Raw genomic sequence first — 20,717 nt, 5'->3', positions numbered from 1 at the left:
CTCATATTAGATTCCCAAGTCTCTCAAGCACCCCTGGCACATGGGGCTGAATAATAGCTAGTAAGTGAGCACTCTGTCTGGGTCTGTCTCTGTGTTTCTCTAGTTTTCTTTTTAGGGCCTTGGGGCAAAATTTGTAATCTATGTGGGCAGAAAGGTTAGAGCAGATGCTTTGGACAGCTGTGGGCCAGATGGGGCCTGGAACACTTTCCAGACCCCCCTTCATAGGGGCACGTCTGTAAAGAGTTGAGCACCAAGTTTTCTGTGATATCTGGACCTCAGAGAGGATGAATGTGCCCCTATCTGTAAAGGGTGGTGGAGTACCCAGTTTCCTGTGATCTCTGGATCTTTGAACAAGGACAATGCAGGTAGTTCCTGCATCAGAGATTCACTGATATCCTACTTACATTTTTTCCACTGAAGGAGTGATGATATCTGTTGTCTGACTCTATGTATTTTTCTGCTGCACAAGCAATGGGATCTAGTTGTTTGTGTCTTGTTTAACTGCTTTGTCTGTCGCTGCCAGTATTTGTCCCTGGGACTGGCTGAGGATATGGGACAGAATATTTCTATCTCCCTAGACTTGATTCTTTCCCATTTCAGGGAAGCTTGAGCCATGCTCCACAGGCTCCAGTGAGAGTGGTGAGGAGGTGCCAAAGGATGGATATAATATGTGTAGTTCCAGGCTTGGCACCTCTGCCAATGTACTTTGGTCTGTCAGAGCTTATCCACTACTCTGGCTTTGGGTCTGGCAGAGCTTGTCCACTGCTCTGGACTCTGATCTGGCAGAGTTTGCTGCTGCTGTGGTCTCTGGTCTGGCAGAGTTTGGCTGGTGCTTTGGCCTCTTGTCTGGAGAGATCAACAGATATGTTGCTGCTCCATTCTCTGGTATGGCTGAATGCAGGTTACCATTCCAAACTCTGGTGTAGTTGGTTGGAACCTGATTTGGGGGTAGGCCACCACTAATGGAACAGGATAGAGGGCCCATAGAGACAGGCCACTTTTCTAAGTTTTGGTGTTCCTTCTTCCATTCTCTTTGTGTGAATTGTACCCATTATGTTTTTATTGTGTTGTTCTTTTGTGGTTTTGTTTGCTTGTGTTAGTCTCAGTGGGCCAGTAACAAAACAGCTGTGCTCCATGGTGACTTTGCCTGCCCCATGCTCCCAGCGCTACAAGCTGGGGCACCTCTGGTTGCCAGTAGGAACACACATTTCCACATTGTTGTCTGGAAAGGCTCAGTTGGAGAGGGGTCTGTGTGCAGAAAATCCTGCTGGGCTGGACCGTGTTGTCTCCTTGTTTCCTCTCTGAGGAAAGTTGATTACATGAGGTTAGCTCTAGCTAGGAACAATGATCATCAAATATGCTCCTAGCCAAAATGTATTGTGGTTATTACTATTATTATTATTATTTGGTTACAGTCCCCTGTAGCCCAGCCTGGCCAGAAACTAAATAGCTATAAGATGACCCTGAATTTCTAATACTTCTGCTCTACCGATAATCAACTGAGCTACATCCTTATCCCTCAAACTTCTTTTTGAGCCATAGGTGGCTTCAACTAGGAAGTGGACTGAACCCAAAAGGAGAAGTCTTGGCTCCACTGATCTCCTAGTCTGTGCCAGTATACTGGCACTGTGCCAAGAATACCCATCTGAGCACCTTGGCACATGACTTAATAGCCTGGCTGCACTTATGAGATTGTTGCTTGAGAACCAAGCCAATTATTTTTAGTCTGGCAACTAGAAGAATTTTTTTAGAAAATCTTAGAAAGCACATGTATGATTGTGGTTTGCATGGGTGGGGAAAGTCTGTCAGTGTGCTTCCAAAAGTGCTAAAGGACGTAAGCTGGGGTAGGAGGGATGGATAGATGAGGAATTCACCATGTCTGGTTGTCCACCCCTCCCCCCAAGAAAAATCACCAGTTGAAGAAAAAAAAATAGCTAGAATGCATTTTGTGTTCAAGGTCTAGAAGTGAGCCAGCAGGGGGCCTTTGGGCAATGCTTTCAAAGAACTGCATCCATTCAAGTGCAATGTTTGTAAATTCGCACTGAGCAAGGAAGGAAGTGAAAGGGAGGGGAAGGGGGAAGGGAAGGAACATGTTCAAACTCTCCCTGGCAAGAAAACAAAAAGGAAAAAATCCTGCTTAATGATGTTCCACCTTTTGTCTGTATGCCCAAGAATTCTTAAGTTGTGTTTAAGTGTGCATCTTTTCATCTTATCTACACACACACACATACACACACACACACACACACACACACACACATGTATATACTCTAAAAGCTTGCTGAATAATGGTATTTCAATGTCTTCCTCACATTTCAACTGAATTATTTTCGGGCCCTAAATCTAAACCAATTCTCATCAATATTTAGAGGTTTTGATTGTTTTGAATGTGTGGTTTTATTTTCTTAGTTAACAGTGTGTACACAGTCCCTTACACCAGGGTCATCATGCTTGGATCTCTAGAAAAGTAATGAAAAACAACAAACAGTACTAATAATGTTAGTGACTAAAATGAAAGTTACTGAGTGCATTGTACAATGACCTCAGATGCTCTTTTCAGACAGGACATTTTATGATGAATTTTTTTTTTTCATGAGGAATAAAATGCCTGTTAAACTTAGGGCTTGTTTACAACATTCGCTTGAAAACAAGGTTCAAGATGCATCATGAAGTCATAACATCAAATTATGTACAAAGAGGACATAATCTGCTTTCCAGATATGGTCTCCTAGGGATAAGTATGGTAGGATGCAAAGCCCAGGACACTTTTTGAGGATATGACCTCTCACAAAACCTAATGAAAATATAGATTTTTCCCAGAAAATGAACATGTACATAAAACCAACTACATATAAAGCACTTACACAGTGAATGTCAGAAGAGTGACCAGGTTAAAAACTAACACCAAATAAATGGCACTGTTGCTGTATCTGAAATTTCTATCTTGTTTGGAAGGCAGAGACAGAAAGACTGTTAACACCTGTATTTAAGGCAGGGTGTCTGCACAAAGAAAAGCAATGCTTTGCTTCTCCTGTTTCTTTTTTTCTCCTCCCCTTTCTCCTCCTTCCTTACCTCCTATATATGAAGCAAATGTTCTACCTCTGAGCTGTATTCCTGGCTTTTGTACAAAACAGGCAGATACAGACAGTCTTTGGATATAATAAAGCCAGATGCTAAACCTCACTAAAGCTTAAAGGCAGTAACTTTTTATGGGATAAATTAAAAAGAACACAGAGAAGGCAACAGGCATAGAGGAAGCTGTCCTAGTAACAGCAGTAATAGAACAAGATAAAAAGACTTCAGGAAATGTTTTTTACAGATGGCACAATGGCTGGCATTAACAAATGAAATGCTATGTGCTCCCATCCTCTAGGTGGGAGTCTGTACTACTATCATATTATGAAAACTTTGTTAATAGAATTTACTGTTTAAAACATTATTTGTCCTTCCACAGATAGTTACTGTTTATGATTTAGGTACCCAGTACTGTGCTAAGTCCTGAACACACAGAAAATGATTCATGCAAACACCATTCTTTCTCTATAAACTTACAGTCTTGTGGGGTAATTCACCAAAAACAAACCTATAGACCATGCGTAGAAATGTGTACATCACTATAAATTACACTATGAAACCTAAAGAAAAGCAAGAGGTACTTAACACCCCAGAAGGGATAAAAATATACATATTCAAATGCCTAGAGGTGAGAGCATTTTAATTCAGTAGGGGAAATGAAAGAAGGTGAATGTGTTTGCCATATACAAGGCAAGAAGAAAATAATAATAATAATAATAATAATAATAATAATAATAATAATAAAAGAGGAAGCCATATGGGCTGAAAAGATGGCTTAGTGATGAAAAACACTTTCTGTGGGGCTGGAGAGATCGCTCAGAGGTTAAGAACACTGGCTGTTCTTCCAGAGGTCATGAGTTCAATTGCCAACAACCACATGGTGTCCCATAACCATCTATAATGAAATCTGGTGCCCTCTTCTGGTGTGTAGGTATATATGCAAACAAAATATTGTATTCGTAATAAATAAGAAATCTTAAAAAAATAAAATATTCTCTCTCTCTCTCTCTCTCTCTCTCTCTCTCTCTTTCCAGACTTCCTAGCATATCCATGGTGGTTGACAATTTTCTGTAGCTCCTGTTTCAGGGAATTTGATACTATATGACCTCCTGAAATATAAGGCACTCATGTGGCACATTTATATACATTCAAGTAAAATATTCTTATCATTCATCTATGCAAAAGATAAAAATACCTCAGAAGAAGGAGAAGAAGAAGAAGAAGAAGAAGAAGAAGAAGAAGAAGAAGAAGAAGAAGAAGAAGTCAGAGGGTGTGGTGGACACACCGGATCTCTGTGAGTTCGAGGCCATCCTGGTCTACAGAGCCAAATCTACACAGGGAAACCTTGTCTTGAAAAGCAAAACAAAACAAACAAACAAATAAGATCATAAATCAAGTGTGGTGAAACATGCCTGTAAATGGAGCATCAGGAAGGTCAGGAATGAAGGTCAACCTGGACTATTTGAAACTGTCTCAAAAACCAAACAGCAGCAACAACAACAAAACTGCACAAGAATCTGAGTGCCTGGGATGCTTTGGGACATTGAAATTTTTTTTTATCTTAATTCTTGGCTACATAGGAAGCTATTGAGGAGTGTAGCTGTCTGAATGAAAATGACCTTTATAGTCTCATATGTTAGAAAATCTGGTCCTCCGTTGGTGGAACTGTTTTAGAAAAATTAGGAAGTGTGATTTTGTTGAAGAGGTATGTCACTGCTTTGAGGTTTTAAAATCCCACACCATTCTCAGTTAGCTCTTTGCCTCATAATTGTAGATCAGGATGTAAGCTCTCAGCCATTGTTCTCTCGGGTGCTCTGCCTGCCATTCCTCTCTGTCACCATGGTCCCTTCCATGATGGTCATGGACTTACCCTCTGAAACTCTAGGTTCCCAACCACATGTTTCTTCTATAAGCAGCCTTGGTCATGATATCTTAGCACAGTGATAGAAAAGTAACTAAGACAAGGGGTTTGAAAACAGGAAAGAAATGCTTGGAGGTACACTTATCTCAATGATCCTTTTGTCCTGTAAAATTAATAGTAAAATTCAGGCCTCACAGCACCCTGATCTCGAAGGCAGAACCTACTCGGTTAGGGCGGGGGAGGGGCTTGCGCGAGGCGCAGCGCAGGCGCACTGCGCACCTCCATTGTCAAGGATGATGCAAGCGCCATTGCTATGGCTACAGATGCTGAGCTCATCTCGAGCCTGGTGGGCGACAGCGTCGAGGGCAGCGATGGGAACCCGCTTCCCGGGCGCGGTGGTGGCGGTTGTGGCACAGCTTCATTGTGGTAGGCTGAGACCAGGAGAAGCCAGGTAAGGGTGTGGGGCGGGTGCCGCCTGGGCTCCACCTCCGCCCCCAGGCTCCGCCTTCCTCCTCTCCCGGGCTCCGCCTCCGCTCCCCGGCTGGGCTCCTCCCCCGCCTCTGCCCTTGGGCTCCGCCTCCGCCCCCAGCAGCCATCCAGCGGGCTAGGTGGTGCTGGGACAGGCATCCCGGCTGGGAGGTGGGGAGGGGAGAGCGTTGGGTCCCGCGGCCAAGGAGCGGCAGGTCCATGGGTGTTGGCCATAGCGGAGCGGTTGACCCTGGCTGGCTGTGGGCATGTGTGAGGGACCTGCAGGATGGCAGTCGGGGGTGAGGCTGGGGCTGTGCAGTTGGAGGCTGGCGGGCTGGGCAGGTCGGGAGAGCCTGCCCAGGTTCTGCCAAGAGCTTCTGTGGAGGCTGCTGGTACCTAGGACTGCGCCCTCGGGCCGCAGGAGTTGGGAGGGTGGGAGCACACTATGTGGAGTTCCTACGGATACACTTGTGCCCTGCATCCTGAGGAAGAGTGATACTGGGGCCAGTCCTCCTGGAAAGGAAGTACAGAGAGTCCGGTGTTGCCTCCTGCCTGGCCTGGGGCAGGGGTGGGTGGGGGAGTTTGGATATTCCAGTGGAATGAAAACTTGCTGCTTGGAAAGGCCACAGGATCCTTGCACCTTGAAACATTTCTAGGACTATTGTTTCAGGACCTATGTGCTGGCATTCCAGAATGAAATGACTCTTCTTAAGTAAAGACAGCCAGCCAACCACTGCAGGTGCTCTCTCTCACCTAGCTTTCAAGTGATTTGATTGTTCTCTTTATTCCATAAGAGAATTCATCTTAAGGCACAGTTTGGTATATACATTGCTGTTTATACTTTGATGGACTTGCACAACCAGGAGTATACAGGGTTCATTCGGGCTTATTTTCCTATATGTATTTCTTTGTATTGCTATGTGTAGATAATCAGGATTTAATAACAAGGTTACTGTAGGGCTGGGAAAGATCTTTTATTTCAGGTTTATTTCAGTTTTACACTTGCAAGGAATTTTAGTTACCAGCCCTGCAGCCCCTTGTCTCAGGAAGTGCTTAGGTTGTGTTTGGATGATTGTTAGTCGTTGGTAGCACTAGTGTACTAATGTTCCACTCATCTCTTCATTAGTTATTCACCCCTAACAAATTGTTTAAGAGAAGGGACACTTCACTTTTTTTTCTCACTATTACCTAATTGAGGTCATTTAAATTTAAAATGATAAATTTTTCATTTATCATTTATCCTCCTGGCCTTTTGTTCTGGCTCTCTACTCCCTCTGTCCTCTCTTCTCACATAGCTCAGGGTCATGTCAACTCTAGACAGTCCCACATTTCCCTGTGTCTATGTTCTCTCTTCTATCTATAATAGACTTTCTACTCCAACATACCTAGGAACAGCCACATCCTTTTTGTTTTATATCTCATTTTCAATGAGCTTAACTACTCCTTGCTTTCAAATTCATGGCCATTTGTTTCTTTAATGGTTGTTACTGTTTGGCTTTGCCTGAAGCTTGGCTGAAGGATTTCCTAACTATGAGGTAGAGATGAATTCACTGGATACTGAGTGTGTAACATAAATTACCTGTATCTTGGAAAATGAACAGTTGCCCTGGGAGAGTGGAAGATTGAATTTTAAATCATTTCCAAGATGAGGGTGTTACAGGATATTTGATCCCAGGGTGATCTCTTAGATTGTGAACTGTAAAAACCTGTGCTTTGTTTGGTATGGTTGAGCCCTAACACAAACCTTAATTCCAAGAATTTTCTGTTTATTCTAAAAAGGTGATTATGGGATGATTCTGTCAGCCCTGGAACATACCTTTAATTCAAAAGCTCTCTGTGCACAGGATGAAATAATGTTAACCCTAGGTCAAGAGGCAAAGCAAGAAAACAGCTGACAGGGATTAAAGAGTAAGTGGAAGTTTCAGCTGAAATGTATTTAAGACAGAGTGTAAAAGTTGAAGGAGTTTTAGCTTGGTAAATTTTGGGATTTTTGAACTTTGAGCTAGAAGGCTTTGGCCTTGGGTTCCTTTGGCCTATCCCCCCTGAGCTGTCATCTGAACTGGTGAGCTTTTGGGGATTTTTTGCTCTTGGAGTAGAGGTGAGTACCAGGGTCAGATGGGTGTTTTCTTTGCCTCTCTGCACTAGCAAGTTTGAAAATCAAATAATTGGGATTTTCATTCTTTTAGAACAAAACTAGGTTTCTGTGTGCCCATAGGGGTTAGGGCAAAGCTAGAATGCCTCTGCTATCTGCATTATTTGATCTTTGATCCACTAGTAGAGGAACTACTACTATCCTGAGACTCAGCTCTATTGTTCAAGATAATGTGGGACTCTGGGTAGGCCTAGCAGTCAGGAAAAACAGTGGGAAGTAGTTTATGGGTTTGTTCTGGGACTTTCCTCTGATGTAGCTCTAAAGAGCTGTGAGAGAGTCCAGAGGCCATGTCATGCTGAGTGTGGGGCCATTGTTCCCTGGCCAGGAAGAGCAGGCTGCTGAGCTAATACAGCCTCATTTGCTTTGAATGAGATGGACTGTACTTCAGTCTTTGGTTCAGGCTGTGGTTCTGCTGGTCTCCATGTGGTAATCTCTGCAGACACCCTTGGCCTCCAACCCTTCTTGATTATCCAGAGAAGTGAGGACTTTGTGGCCTGGGCAGTAGAAAATTGTGGTGCTTATAATATCACTATCTAGTGTGCACACAAAGGCATTGGATTTGCAGTGGACAGGTTGGAAAACTGAAGGTCTCATTTCTAGAAATGATGAATGTTGTATTCCACACATAGCATTGCGTAACAAATTTTACCAATCGTTTTGAAACTGTGGTCATCTTTCAGGAATACTTGATTATGTATTTTTTAATCTTTCAACTACGACCAGTCACAATGGCAAGATTTAGAGAAATTCAATTCCAGGGTACAAAAGGAATTTCTGAGATGCAGAATTTTGTCAGGTGTACCTGGTTTTAAATAAGTGGATAGGGAAGATTCTACATCTTGTGACATAATTCATGCAGCAGGAAACAGAAACTAAATTATTCTCCAACATTTTTTTGTGTATGAGTGTTGGCAAGGGCTGGGCTGTGCCTGAACCCACAAGGGGACATGAGGGACTGCATGCCATAGCCCAGCTTTATGATCACCTCCATTTTCCAAAAGACTTCCAGAGCAAAAGAACTCTCTATAAAGGAGGTTAGTAGTAGCTGGGGGGTCAGAAATATAACAGTTTAGGTATCATTTTATGTTTGTCTTGTAAGAGTTGTGGAATCTGTGTTTAATTAATTTGTATTAATTAGAAAATGAAAGGTATCTCTGGTCCAGTGCACATTTTTCATACTAGAGTTTCCTTATGTCCTTTCATGTAAACTTTACTATATTTTAGGCTTATGTTTTTGGCTTTTTCTCTCACCCCCTCATTGTTCATAAACACTGTACACATTCTTGATTATTGAAGTTTGTGGTAAGTACAGAAGTCACATCACGCCAGAAGATTATGAGATTTGTGACAATAAAATCATCACTTACTTTCCTGTTTTCCTCTGCTTCTTACCAGGTGGCTTTTCTGATATGAGATAGAGATTTTGGATTGTTCTTTAGCAATCACATAAAGACAATTTGCACTTATGTCTGTAGAAGGCAGAAGAGGCAACATGAAGGTGAGTGATACCAGTTGGCCAGTTTACTCCTTCACTTTTGACATTTTCTTTTGGTGATCTATCATTTTCTTCAGAAGTTTCATGTTTCCAGTGGTCTCCATATTTTTTAGTTGGATGATTTTATTCCCCTGAAAAGATTAAATAAAAACCCCGCCCAACCCTAATTCAGGGGTGAGGTTCATACCTTTTTAGGCATGTTATATATTTTATAGGGCAAAATGTTTTTTTTGGAAATAAAAAAGTATAATATCTCAATTAAAGTTAAAAATCTTTGAAAGTTTACAAATATACCTTAAAGTGTATTTATTTCTAGATAATAAAAGGCATTTACTTTGATTTTTCAGCCTGCCTTTTATAAGCAGCTTTTAAATAAAACCACTGTAAATCCTATGTACCTGCCTCTGCCCCCCAGGTGGTATGTAAAAGGCATGTGGCTCCCAAATGCTGGGATTAGGGCTATGAACCACCAACACCCTGTCATTGTAACTCCTGAATTTAGAAAACAACTAATTAATAGAGAACTGTTTGTCTTTGCTGGCATTAAATGCATGGTCTATCACTATGCTGCTCAAATATGTTATATTCACTCCAAATTATTCTAACTCAAACAAGTTTATATCTTTAAATTTACTTCAAACATTTTAAACCTCTTAACTGTTTTTAATATGAAACAACAAAAGTATCTTTTTTATTTAAGAAGAAAACTTTAGTCTTTATTAAGTTAGTTTGGACTCAATGACCAAGCTGTCTGATGAACAGTTACCTCTACTTTTTCAGGAGATCTCTACTATTCAAATCTAATCATGATCAATTTTGATAGGATCCACCTTTCTTTTCTTGTGGAAACATTTGGTTTTACCAGTGAAGACACAGTTCAGTAGTTTCTCACTGTCTACTCCTTTTGGTTATGTTTACTTCTTTTTTTTCTAGAGTACTTAGGTGTGCTGTTAAATTGCTACTATGAAATCTTTTTGATTATTTTTTCTGAATGTACTTAATGTTATGAACTGTCTTTTGGTCAACACTTCCATTGTGTACTATGACTTTTGATATGTTGTGTATTCATTTCATTGACTTCTAGAAAGTCTTTAATTTTTTTTTATTTCCATTTTGATCCATTTTTTATTCAGTAGAGAGTTGTTCAATTTCTATGAGTTTGTAAGCTTTCTATTGATTTTGTTATTGGTGATGTGCTGCTTTAAACCTTAGTGGTCTGATGCAGGAGGTTATTGTAAATTTCTTATAACTTTTGAGACTTCCACTTTTCAAGTATATCATCAATTTTGGAGAGCAATATATGATTTGCTGAGAAGAGGGAACAATTTTTTTGTGCTTGGGTGGATGTTCTGTAAATATTATTTGGGTATATTTAGATTTTTTATGTTAGCTGGAGCATTTCTCTGTTCAGTTTGGTCAGGAGGACCTGTCCATTGGTGAGAGTGATATATTGAAGTATTTCCCTATCAGTTTATGAGGGCCAGGATGTGATGCAAGCTGCAGAAGGGTTTCTTTTATAACTTGGGTACTCTTAGGTTGGGGACATAGATGTTAAGTATTGAAATGTTATATTGCTGGATGTTTTTAATACATCATGTCCTTTGCCATCTTTCGATTAGTTTTTTGAAAGCTGTTTCATTATTTATTAAAATTGCTATACAAGCTTGATACTCTAGTCCATTTATTTAGAATATCTTTTTCCAAACCTTTACCTTGAGATAATGTCTATCTTGATGTGAAGCTGTGTTTGTTGTATTTAGAAGAAGGGTGGATTCTATTTTATCATCCATTTTGTGAGTCTGTGTCTTGTTATTGGTGAATTTGGGTCAATGTTAATAAGAGATATCATTGAACAGTGATTGTTATTTTGGTGGTGGTGGTGCTTTTAGCACCTTGAGTGGGGCTGTATTTATAGATACATATTATTTAAAATTGACCTTTTTATGGAACATCTTATTTTCCCCATTTGGTGATTGAAAGTTTCTGGGCATAGTTAGTAATTTGTGTTGGCTTCTGTAGTTTTTTTAAAATCAGAAACACTCTGCCTAAGCCCTTCAACTTCTAGCATTTTTACTGAGAATACAGGATTAATTCCAATAGATCTGCCTTTTTTTTTTTTCTTTTTTGGTTGGTTTTTGTTTGTTTTGGTTTGTCTGATTGGTTGGTTAGTTTGGTTTGTTTGTTTTCATTTGCAGCTTTTCATATTCTTTCTTTGTTCTGTATATTTAGCATTTTGATTATTCTTTGTTAAGAGGACTTTCTTTTCTGGTCCAGTGTCTTTGGTATTTTGTATGCTTCTTGTGCCTTGATAGACATCTTCTTCTTTAGGTTAAGAATTTTTTCTTGTACGACTTTGTTGAAAATGTCTTCTGGACCTTTGATCTCATCCTTCTTTTTCTAATTTGATTATTAGCATGTTGTGTGTTGTCATAATGTCCCAGAGTTCCTGGATGTTTCCTGAAAGTTTGTATGTAGACCAGGCTGGTTTTGAACTTACAGCTCTAACTCCAGTTGAGTGTTGGTGTTAAATCTAGGCCAACATGCCTGGCATCAACATCACCATCATTGGCTGCTGAACATGGAATATAGAGTTTTTAGTATTTATTTTGTTTTGTTTTGTTTTGTATATGCAAGCATAGGTTATTGTGTTCATCTTCATCAACATCTTGCATTTGAAATTTGGCAAGGAGTATATTTAATTTCTTAGGATGGCATTTATTCATGACACTAACACTATCTGATCTTTCTGAGTCATTAAATTGTAAGTATGTGATGCTCTTCTTACCTGTTGTATTTGTTTATTTTTTATTTTATTTGTTTGTTTTATTCACATTTAATTTATTTTTAATTTAAATTTGTTTTTATAAATAATTCTCTGACATGAACTCAAATCTTTGATTACTTCCTCCTGGGTGTTGCAGCCTTGCAAGGCCACAAAGGAAGATGATGCAGCCATCCTTTATTAGACCTGATAAGCTAGAAGGGAAGGAGTTCCTCCCCCATTAGGAGAGTAGAGAAAGTGCATAGGGAGAGAAGAAGGAGGGTGGATGGGACGGGGAGGAGATGAGAGAGGGGGCTATGCAAGGATACAAAGTGAACACATTGTAATAAATAAATAAATTAAATTAAAAATAATTTACGCACTTAAAATCCCAATTGTAATCATCTCCCTTGTCACTTCCAAGTCTCACCCTCCATTCTTCTTTCGCCCTTATCCCATTTCCTATATCTCAGATACAGGGAGCCCTCTTCTCCTACCATCTGAACCCAGCCTATCAAGTCTCATTAGGACTGCCTGCATCCTCTTCCTCTGTGGCATATAAATGCCCCCTCCACCAAGGGGAAGTAATCAAATAGCAGACAACAAAGTCCATGTCAGAGCCAGCACCCTCTCCCCTTACTATGGATCCCACATAGAGACTGAGCTGCCTATCAGCTACATTTGAGAAGCAGTCTGGGTCCTCTTCATGAATGGTCTTTTGTGGGTGCATCAATCTCACGAAGTACCCATGGGCCCAGATTTGTTGTCCTTGTTGGTCTTCTTATGGAGGTCCTGCCAGCTCTGGGTCTTTCTATCCCACCACTCTTTCCTATGATTCCCTGTGCTCTACCCAAAGTTTGGCTGTGAATCTAAGCATCTGCTTCGATCCCCTGCTGGGTAGAGTCTTTCAGGGGACATTTATGTTAAGCTCTCATTCTGTTCCCTCTCTTTAGTCACTTCAATTCTATTTGCCCTTTGGAATGATAATTGAGTATCCTTCATGGGGTCCTCCTTTTTATTTAGCTTCTTTAGGTCTGTGGATTGTAGTATGTTTATCCTGTATTCTGGCTATTATCCACTTACAAAAGAGTATATACCATGCATGTCTTTCTGCTTCTGGGTTACCTCACTTAGGATGATCGTTTGTAGTTCTATCCACTTGCCTGAAAATTTCATGGTTTCCTATTTTTAAATACCTGAGTAGCATGGCATTGTGTAAATATACCACAATTTCTGTAACCATTGTTCAGTTGAGAGACACATAGGTTGTCTCCCAATTCTGGCTATTATGGATATAGATGTTATGAACATAGTTGAGCAAATATCTTTGTTAAATGGTGGATCATCTTTTTGTTATATGCCCAGGAATGGTATAGCTGGGTCTTGAAGTAATACTATTTCCAATTGTCTGAGAAAGTATCAGATTGATTCCTAAAGTGGTTGTATATGTTTGCACTCCCACCAGCAATGGAGGAGTGTTCCTGTTCACATTCTCACTATCATGTGCTTTCACTTCAGGTTTTGATCTTAGCCATTATGGGTTTAAGATGGAATGTCAGAGTAGTTTTGATTTGCATTTCCATGATGACTATGGGTATTGAGAATTTATTTAAGTGTTTTCCACTATTTGATATTCCTCTGTGGAGAATTCTGTTTAGTTCTGTACCCCAGTTTGAGACTGCATTATTTGGTTTGTTGGAGTTTAATTTATAGAGCTCTTTATAATTTTGTTTTTTATTTATAGAGCTCTTTATAGAGCTCTCTGTTTGTAGGGTTGGTAAAGGTCTTTCTCAGGCTGTAGGCTGTTATTTTGTTCTATTGACAAAGTTCTTTGCTTGATAGAATCTTTTCGTATCATGAGATCCTATTTATTAATTGTTGATTTTAGAGCCAGTGCTCTTGGTATTCTGTTTAGGGAGTTATCTTCTATGTCAATGAGATCAAGGCTCTTTCCCACTTTTTCTTCTAACAGATTTAGTGTATCTGATTTTATGTTGGAAGTCTTTGTTCAACTTGAACTTTAGTTTAGTGCAGGGTGATAAATATGGATCTATGTTTATTTTTCCACATGTGGACCTCCAGTTAGACCAGCACCATTTGTTCAATATGCTGTCCTTTTTCCATTGCATGGTTTTGGATTCTTTGACAAAAATCAAATGTCCACAGGTGTGTGTTTTTTTTCTATTGGCCTTCACTTTAATTCCATATATCCATGGTACTTTTATTCCAATACCATGCAGTTTTTATTACTATTGATTTATAGTAAAGCTTGAGACCAGGGGTGGGGATACCTCCTGAAGATGTGCTAATATACAGGATTGTTTTAGCTATTCTGGATTTTTTTTATTTTTTTATATAAAGCTGAGAATTGTTCTTTCAAGGTCTGTGAGGAATTGTGTTGATATTTTGATGAGAATATCATTGAATATGTAGATTGTTTTTTATTAAGATGGCAATTTTTACTATGTTGATCCTACTGATCCATGAGCATGAGAGATATTTCTATCTTCTGGTATCTTTTTCAATTTCTTTCTTCAGAGTCTTGAAGTTGTTGTTGTTGCTGTTTTTTCATATAGGTTTTTCACTGGCTTGTTGAGGATAACACCAAAATACGTCAGTTTTTTTTCTGCCTATTGTGAAGGGTGTTGTTTTCCTAATTCTTTCTCAGTCCATTTGTGTTTTGCATACAGGAGTACAACTGATTTTTTTTTTAGTTAACTTTATATCCAACCACATTGCTGATGTGTTCTTCAATTGTAGGAGTTCCCTACAGTAGAATTTTTGGGGTCACTTTTGTATAGTGTCATATCATCTGTGAAGAGCAATACTTTGACTTCTTCCTTATCAATTTGTATCCCCTTGATCTACTTTAGTTGTCTTATTGCCCTAGATAGGACTTTGAGGACTGTATTGAAGAGATTTGGAGAGAGTGTGTGGCCTTGTCTTGTCCCCGAGTTCAGTGGAATTAATTTAACTTTCTTTCCATTTAGTTTGATGTTAGCTATAAGATTGCTGTATATTGTCTTTACTATTTTTAGATCTGTGCCTTTGTCCCCAGTCTCTCCAAGACTTTAAACAAGAATAACTGTTGGATATTGTCAAATGCTTTTTTGGCTTCTAAGGAAATCATCTGGTGCTTTTTTTTTCCAATTTGTTTATATGATGGATTAAGATTCCATATATTGAACCATCCCTGCATGCCTGGGATGAATCCTACTTTGTCATGTTGGATGATATTTTTGGTATGTTCTTGGATTTGGTTTACAGTTAATTTATTGAGTATTTTTGCATCATTGTTCATAAAAGAGATTGGTCTGAAGATCTCTTTCTTTTTGGGGGTCTTTGAGGATTTATCAAGGTGACTGTGGTCTTACAAAAGGAGTTTGGTCATGTTGTGTCCATTTCTATTTTGTGGAATAATTTGAAGAATATCAGTTTTCACTCTTCATTGAAGCTCTTGTAGAATTCTGCTCTGAAATCATCTCGCACTTGGCTTTTTTTTTGGTTGGAAGGATATTGATGGCTGCTTCTATTTTTTTAGGCAGTATAAGACTATTTAATATCTTTACCTGATTTTGATTCAACTTTGGTAAGTGGAATCTAACAAAAGAATTTTATATTTCATTTAGATTTTTCAAATTTTGTGGCATATAGGCTTTTGACATAAGAGCTTATAGTTCTTTGGATTTTCTCAGTATCTGTTATCTCTCTCTCTTCCTTTCAGACTTTGTTGATTTGGATAGTGTCTTTCTGCCATTTACTTAGTTTGGCTAAGAGTTTGTCTATGTATTTGATTTTCTCTTGGTTTCGTTGATTCTTTGAATTATTCTCTTTGTTTCTAATTTATTGATTTCAGCCCTGAGTTTGGTTATTCATAGTGGTCTACTCCTGTTCGGTGTGTTTGCTTCTTCTTTTTTTTTTAGGGCTTTCAGGTGTGCCATTAAGTTGCTTGTATGGGATGCCTCCAATAGCTTATGAAGGCCTTTAATGCTATTAAAAGTCCTCTTAGGACTGCTCTCATTGCATCCCATGAGTTTGGGTATGATGTGCATTCATTTTCATTGAAATGTAAGAAGTTCCTTCTTTATTTCTCCCCTGACCTAGATTTCATTGAGTAGGGAGTTGTTCAGTTCCCACGTGTGTGTAGTCTTTTTATTATTTCTGTTATTGTTGAGGTCCATCTTTAGTCCTTCATGGTCTAATAGAATACAAGACATTATTTCAATCTTGTTGTATCTTTTGAGGCCTGGTTTGTGACCTATTGTATGGTCAGTATTGGAGAAGGGTCTGTGAGGTGCTGAAAGAAGATATATTCTTTTCTGTTTGGGTTAAAAAATTCTCTAGATATCTGTTAGGTCCATTTGATTCATGAAATCCATTAGTGTCATTATCTCTCAGTTTAAGTTCTGTTCCATTGCTCTGTCCCTTGATGATAGTGACATGTTGATATCTCCCACTATTAATGAATGGTGATTGATATATTCTTTAAGCTTTATTAACATTTCTTTTACAAATGTGGGTGTCCTTGTACTGAAGACATTGTTGCTCAGAAAACAGATGCCATCTTGGTGGAATTTTCCATTGATGAGTATGAAGTACCCTTCCTCATTTCTATTTATTTATTTATTTATTTATTTATTTTTATTTAGGAGCAATAACTGATATCAGGCAATATTTTCAAAGTTTGAAAGTATGCGTAACAGCATAGTTTTTAAAAAAATCTTTCAACATTTTATTGTGTTCTTTTTAAATTTTTTATTAATAATGGTTTATTCACTTCGTATCCCCCCTGTACCTCTTCCTTCCTCCCCTCCCAATCCCACCCTCCATCTTTCCCACCCCTATCCCTTTTCCAGTCCACTGATAAAGGAGGTCCTCCTCCCCTTCATTCTGATCCTAGTCTATCAGGTCTCATTAAGAGTGGCTGCATTGTCTTCTTCTGTGGCCTGGCAAGGCTGATCCCCTCTCAATGGGAGGTGATCAAAGAGCAGGGCAATGAGGTCCTGTCAGAGAGAGTCCCTGTCCCCATTACTATGAAGCCCACTTGGATACTGAACTTCCATAGGCTACCTTTTGTGCAGGGGTTTCAGGCCATCTCCATGAGTGGTTCTTCGCTGGAGTATCAGTTTCAAAAGAGACCCCTGTGCCCAGAATTTTTGGAATTGTTACTGTCCTTGTGGAGCTCCTGTCCTCCCCAGGTTTACTATCTCCCAGTTCTTCCATAAGATTCCCTGTACTCTTCTCAATGTTTGGCTATGAGTCTCAGCATATGCCTTGACACCCTGCATGGTAGAGCCTTTCAAAGGCCCTCTGTGGTAGGCTCCTGTCCTGTCCCTGTATTTCCCTCATCTGATGTCCACTCTCTTTGCCTTTCTGCATGGGGTTTGAGCATCTTAGCCAGCATACTCCTTCCTGATTAACTTCCTTAGTTGTACAGATTTTAGTATTTTTATCCTATATTTTATATCCTATATCCAGTTATGAGTGAGTATATACCCTGTGAGTCTTTCTGCTTCTGGGATACCTCACTCAGAATGATCTTTTCCATTTCCCACCATTTACCTGCAAATGTCATGTTTTCCTTGTTTTTCATTGCTGAGTAATATTCCATCATATAGATATACCACAATTTCTGTATCCATTCCTCAACTGAGGGCCATCTGTGCTGTTTCCAGCTTCTGGCTATTACAAATTAAGCTACTACAAACATAGTTGAGCAGATGTCCTTGGTGTATTCTTGAGCGCCTTTTGGATATATGCTTAGGAGTGGTATAGCTGGATCTTGAGGAGGCACTATTCCTAATTGTCTGAGAAAGTGCCAGGTTGATTTGTAAAGTGGTTGTATAAGTTTACATTCCCACCAGCAATGAAGGAGGGTTCCCCTTTCTCCAAATCCTATCCAGCATGAGTTGTCACTTGAGTTATTTGTCTTAGTCATTTTGATGGGTGTAAAGTGAAATCTCAGGGTGGTTTTGATTTGCATTTCCCTGATGACTAAGAATGTTGAACATTTCTTTAAGTGTTTCTCTGCCATTCTAAATTCCTCTATTGAGAATTCTCTGTTTAGCTCTGTTCCCCATTTTTTAACTTGGGTTACTTGATTTGTTGGTGTTTAACTTCTTGAAATCTTTATAAATACTGGATATTAACCCTCTGTCAGATATAGGATTGGTGAAGATCCTTTCCCAATCTGCAGGCAGTCATTTTGTTTTGACAATAGTTTTCTTTGACTTATAGAAGTTTTTCAGTTTCAAGAGGTCCCATTTATTTATTGTTGCTCTTAGAGCCTGTACTGTTGAAGTTCTGTTCAGGAAGTTGTCTCCTGTTCCAATGAGTTCAAGACTCTTCCCCACTTTTTCTTCTAACAGGGTTAGTATGTCTGGTTTTATACTGAAGTCTTTGATCCACCTGAACTTTAGTTTTGTGCAGAGTGATAAATATGGATCTATTTGCATTTTCCTACATGTAGACATCTAGTTAGACCAGCACCATTTGTTGAAGATGCTATCTTTTTTCCATTGTATGGTTTTGGCATCTTTGTCAAAAATCAAGAGTCCATAGTGTGTGGGTGTATTTCTGGGACTTCTATCCGATTCCATTGATCCACTAGTTGGTATCTATGCAAGTACCATGCAGTTTTTATTACTGTTGCTCTATAGTACAGTTTGAAATCAGGGATGGATATACCTCCAGAAGATCTTTTATTATGGAAGATTGTTTTAGCAATTCTGGGTTTCTTGTTATGCCATATGAAGTTGGGAATTTTTATTTCAAGGTCTGTAAAGAATTGTGTTGGTAATTTGATGGGAATTACATTAAATCTGTAGATTGCGTTTGGTAAGAGGACCATTTTCACTATGTTAATCATGCCAAGCCATGAGCATGAGAAATCTTTCCATCTTCTGATATCTTCTTCTATTTCTTTCTTCAGAGACTTGACATTTTTTCATACAAGTCTTTGACTTGCTTGGTTAGGGTCACACCAAGGTACTTTATGTTCTTTTTGACTATTGTGAATTGTGTTGTTTACCTAATTTCTTTCTCTGCATTTTTGTCTTTTGTATATAGGTGGACTACTTATTTTTTTGAGTTGATTTTGTATCCAGCCACTTTGCTGAAAGTGTTTGTCAGCTTTAGGAGCTCCCTGGCAGAATTTTTGGGGTCACTCAGGTATACTATCATATCATCTGCAAATAGGGATATTTTGACTTCTTCCTTTCCCATTTGTATCACCTTGATCTTCTTTAATTGTCTTACTGCTCTAGCAAGGACTTCGAGAACTATGTTGAAATGATATGGAGAGAGTGGGCAGCCTTGCCTTGTCCCTGAATTCAGTGGGATTGCTTTAAGTTTCTTTCTGTTTAGCTTGATGTTGGCTATAGGCTTGCCTTTACTATGTTTGGGTATGTGCCCTGTATCCCTGAACTCTCCAATACTTTAAACATGAATTGATGCTGGATTTTTTCAAATGCTTTTTCAGCAACTAAGGAGATTATCATGTGTTTATTTTTCTTTCAATTTGTTAATGTGGTGGATCATATCAATGGATTTCCATATATTGAGCCACTCCTGTATAGCTGGCATGAAGCCTACTTGGTTGTAGTGGATGATATCTTTGATGTGTTCTTGTATTGGGTTTGCAAAGTATTTTGTTGAGTATTTTTGCATCAATGTTCATAAGGGAGATTGGCCTGAAATTGTCTTTATGCTGGGGTATCCAAGGCTGCTTGTTCCTGAATAACTGGGTTCTGGATATGCCATATTGGTCTATATTTTGATGGTTGAGCTTTTATGCTGGCCTCTACCCATTGGGCTATCTTAGGTGTTGGGTGTTTGTTTCTGGTACTTCCTGGAATCCTGTGGTGGGTCGAATCCCCTTGGCAGGAAGATAATTTTTTCCAAAGGAGGTCTCCTCAGCTTTTTGGGTATGGTCACTGAATGGCAGGTGTTTTTTAATAATTTCCACAGCTCACCTCAGACATACAGACCTGAGCAATAATTTTGGCCTTTGTTAGTAAAGGGGGCTATCCTCTCACCCAGAGAAATTCTGGAGACAGCTGCCCTGCTGCTGGGTTTCTTTCTGTAAATTTAGTGAGCTGCTACTGTAACCTGAGTGCCCCATGGTTTGGTCAGTTTAGTTAGGGATGACTGGTTGTCCCTTGGAGCAGTTGATCTCAGGGAACCCAGGATTCTGTAGGTCTGAGTTTGGAGCTCTGTGCCCCAGTACCCAAGTGGTAATCAGTGGCAGGTGTGCACCACTCTCATGTGTGCAGCAGGAGGCTAGAGTCTGGAGCCTGTGGATAACTGAAACTTTTCTGGAGCTAGGTGTCCTGAGGTAGGGCCAGATATTTCCCCCACCTTTGGGCTTTCTCCCAACAGGAAGACCCAGTCTGTACTGTTGGGGGGGTGTAGAGTGCATAAGCGCTTGCGAATGGTGGCTCCAAGCTGGTGACTGGACAGAAACCTGGAAAAATTTTCCGATAATATTCCCATATGTGGTCATGGTGGTGGTGGTGGTGGTACTGGTGGTGGAAGGGTCAGCTGAGTGCTCTAAGCTGGGACCTGCTGTTTCCCTCCCTGTGGGGTTTTCTTTCTACAGGGAAACCCATCCTTTAGTGCCCTGGGGTACACAGTTCTGTCTGTGATGGAGAGTTGGTTACGTGGGTCTGGCAGCTGAAGTCCCACTCAGGGCTGGCTGCTGTTCACCTGCAAGAATACAGGACCTTTTCCATGGATAGACTGGATGACATTCAATCAGTCCCACTTGGTTCCTTCCCTGTGGGTTTTTCTTGAGAGTGGGACTCCCAGTCTCTGGTGCTCTGGGGCACACAGTTCAGACTGGGAAGGTGATCAGGACACACTTCTTGGGTCTATTTCCTTGAAAACCTTATTCCTGCCAAAAAAG

This window comes from Meriones unguiculatus (assembly GCF_030254825.1).
Source record: "Meriones unguiculatus strain TT.TT164.6M chromosome 13 unlocalized genomic scaffold, Bangor_MerUng_6.1 Chr13_unordered_Scaffold_34, whole genome shotgun sequence".
Taxonomy (NCBI): domain Eukaryota; kingdom Metazoa; phylum Chordata; class Mammalia; order Rodentia; family Muridae; genus Meriones; species Meriones unguiculatus.
Note: the sequence above shows the minus strand (reverse complement) of the source record.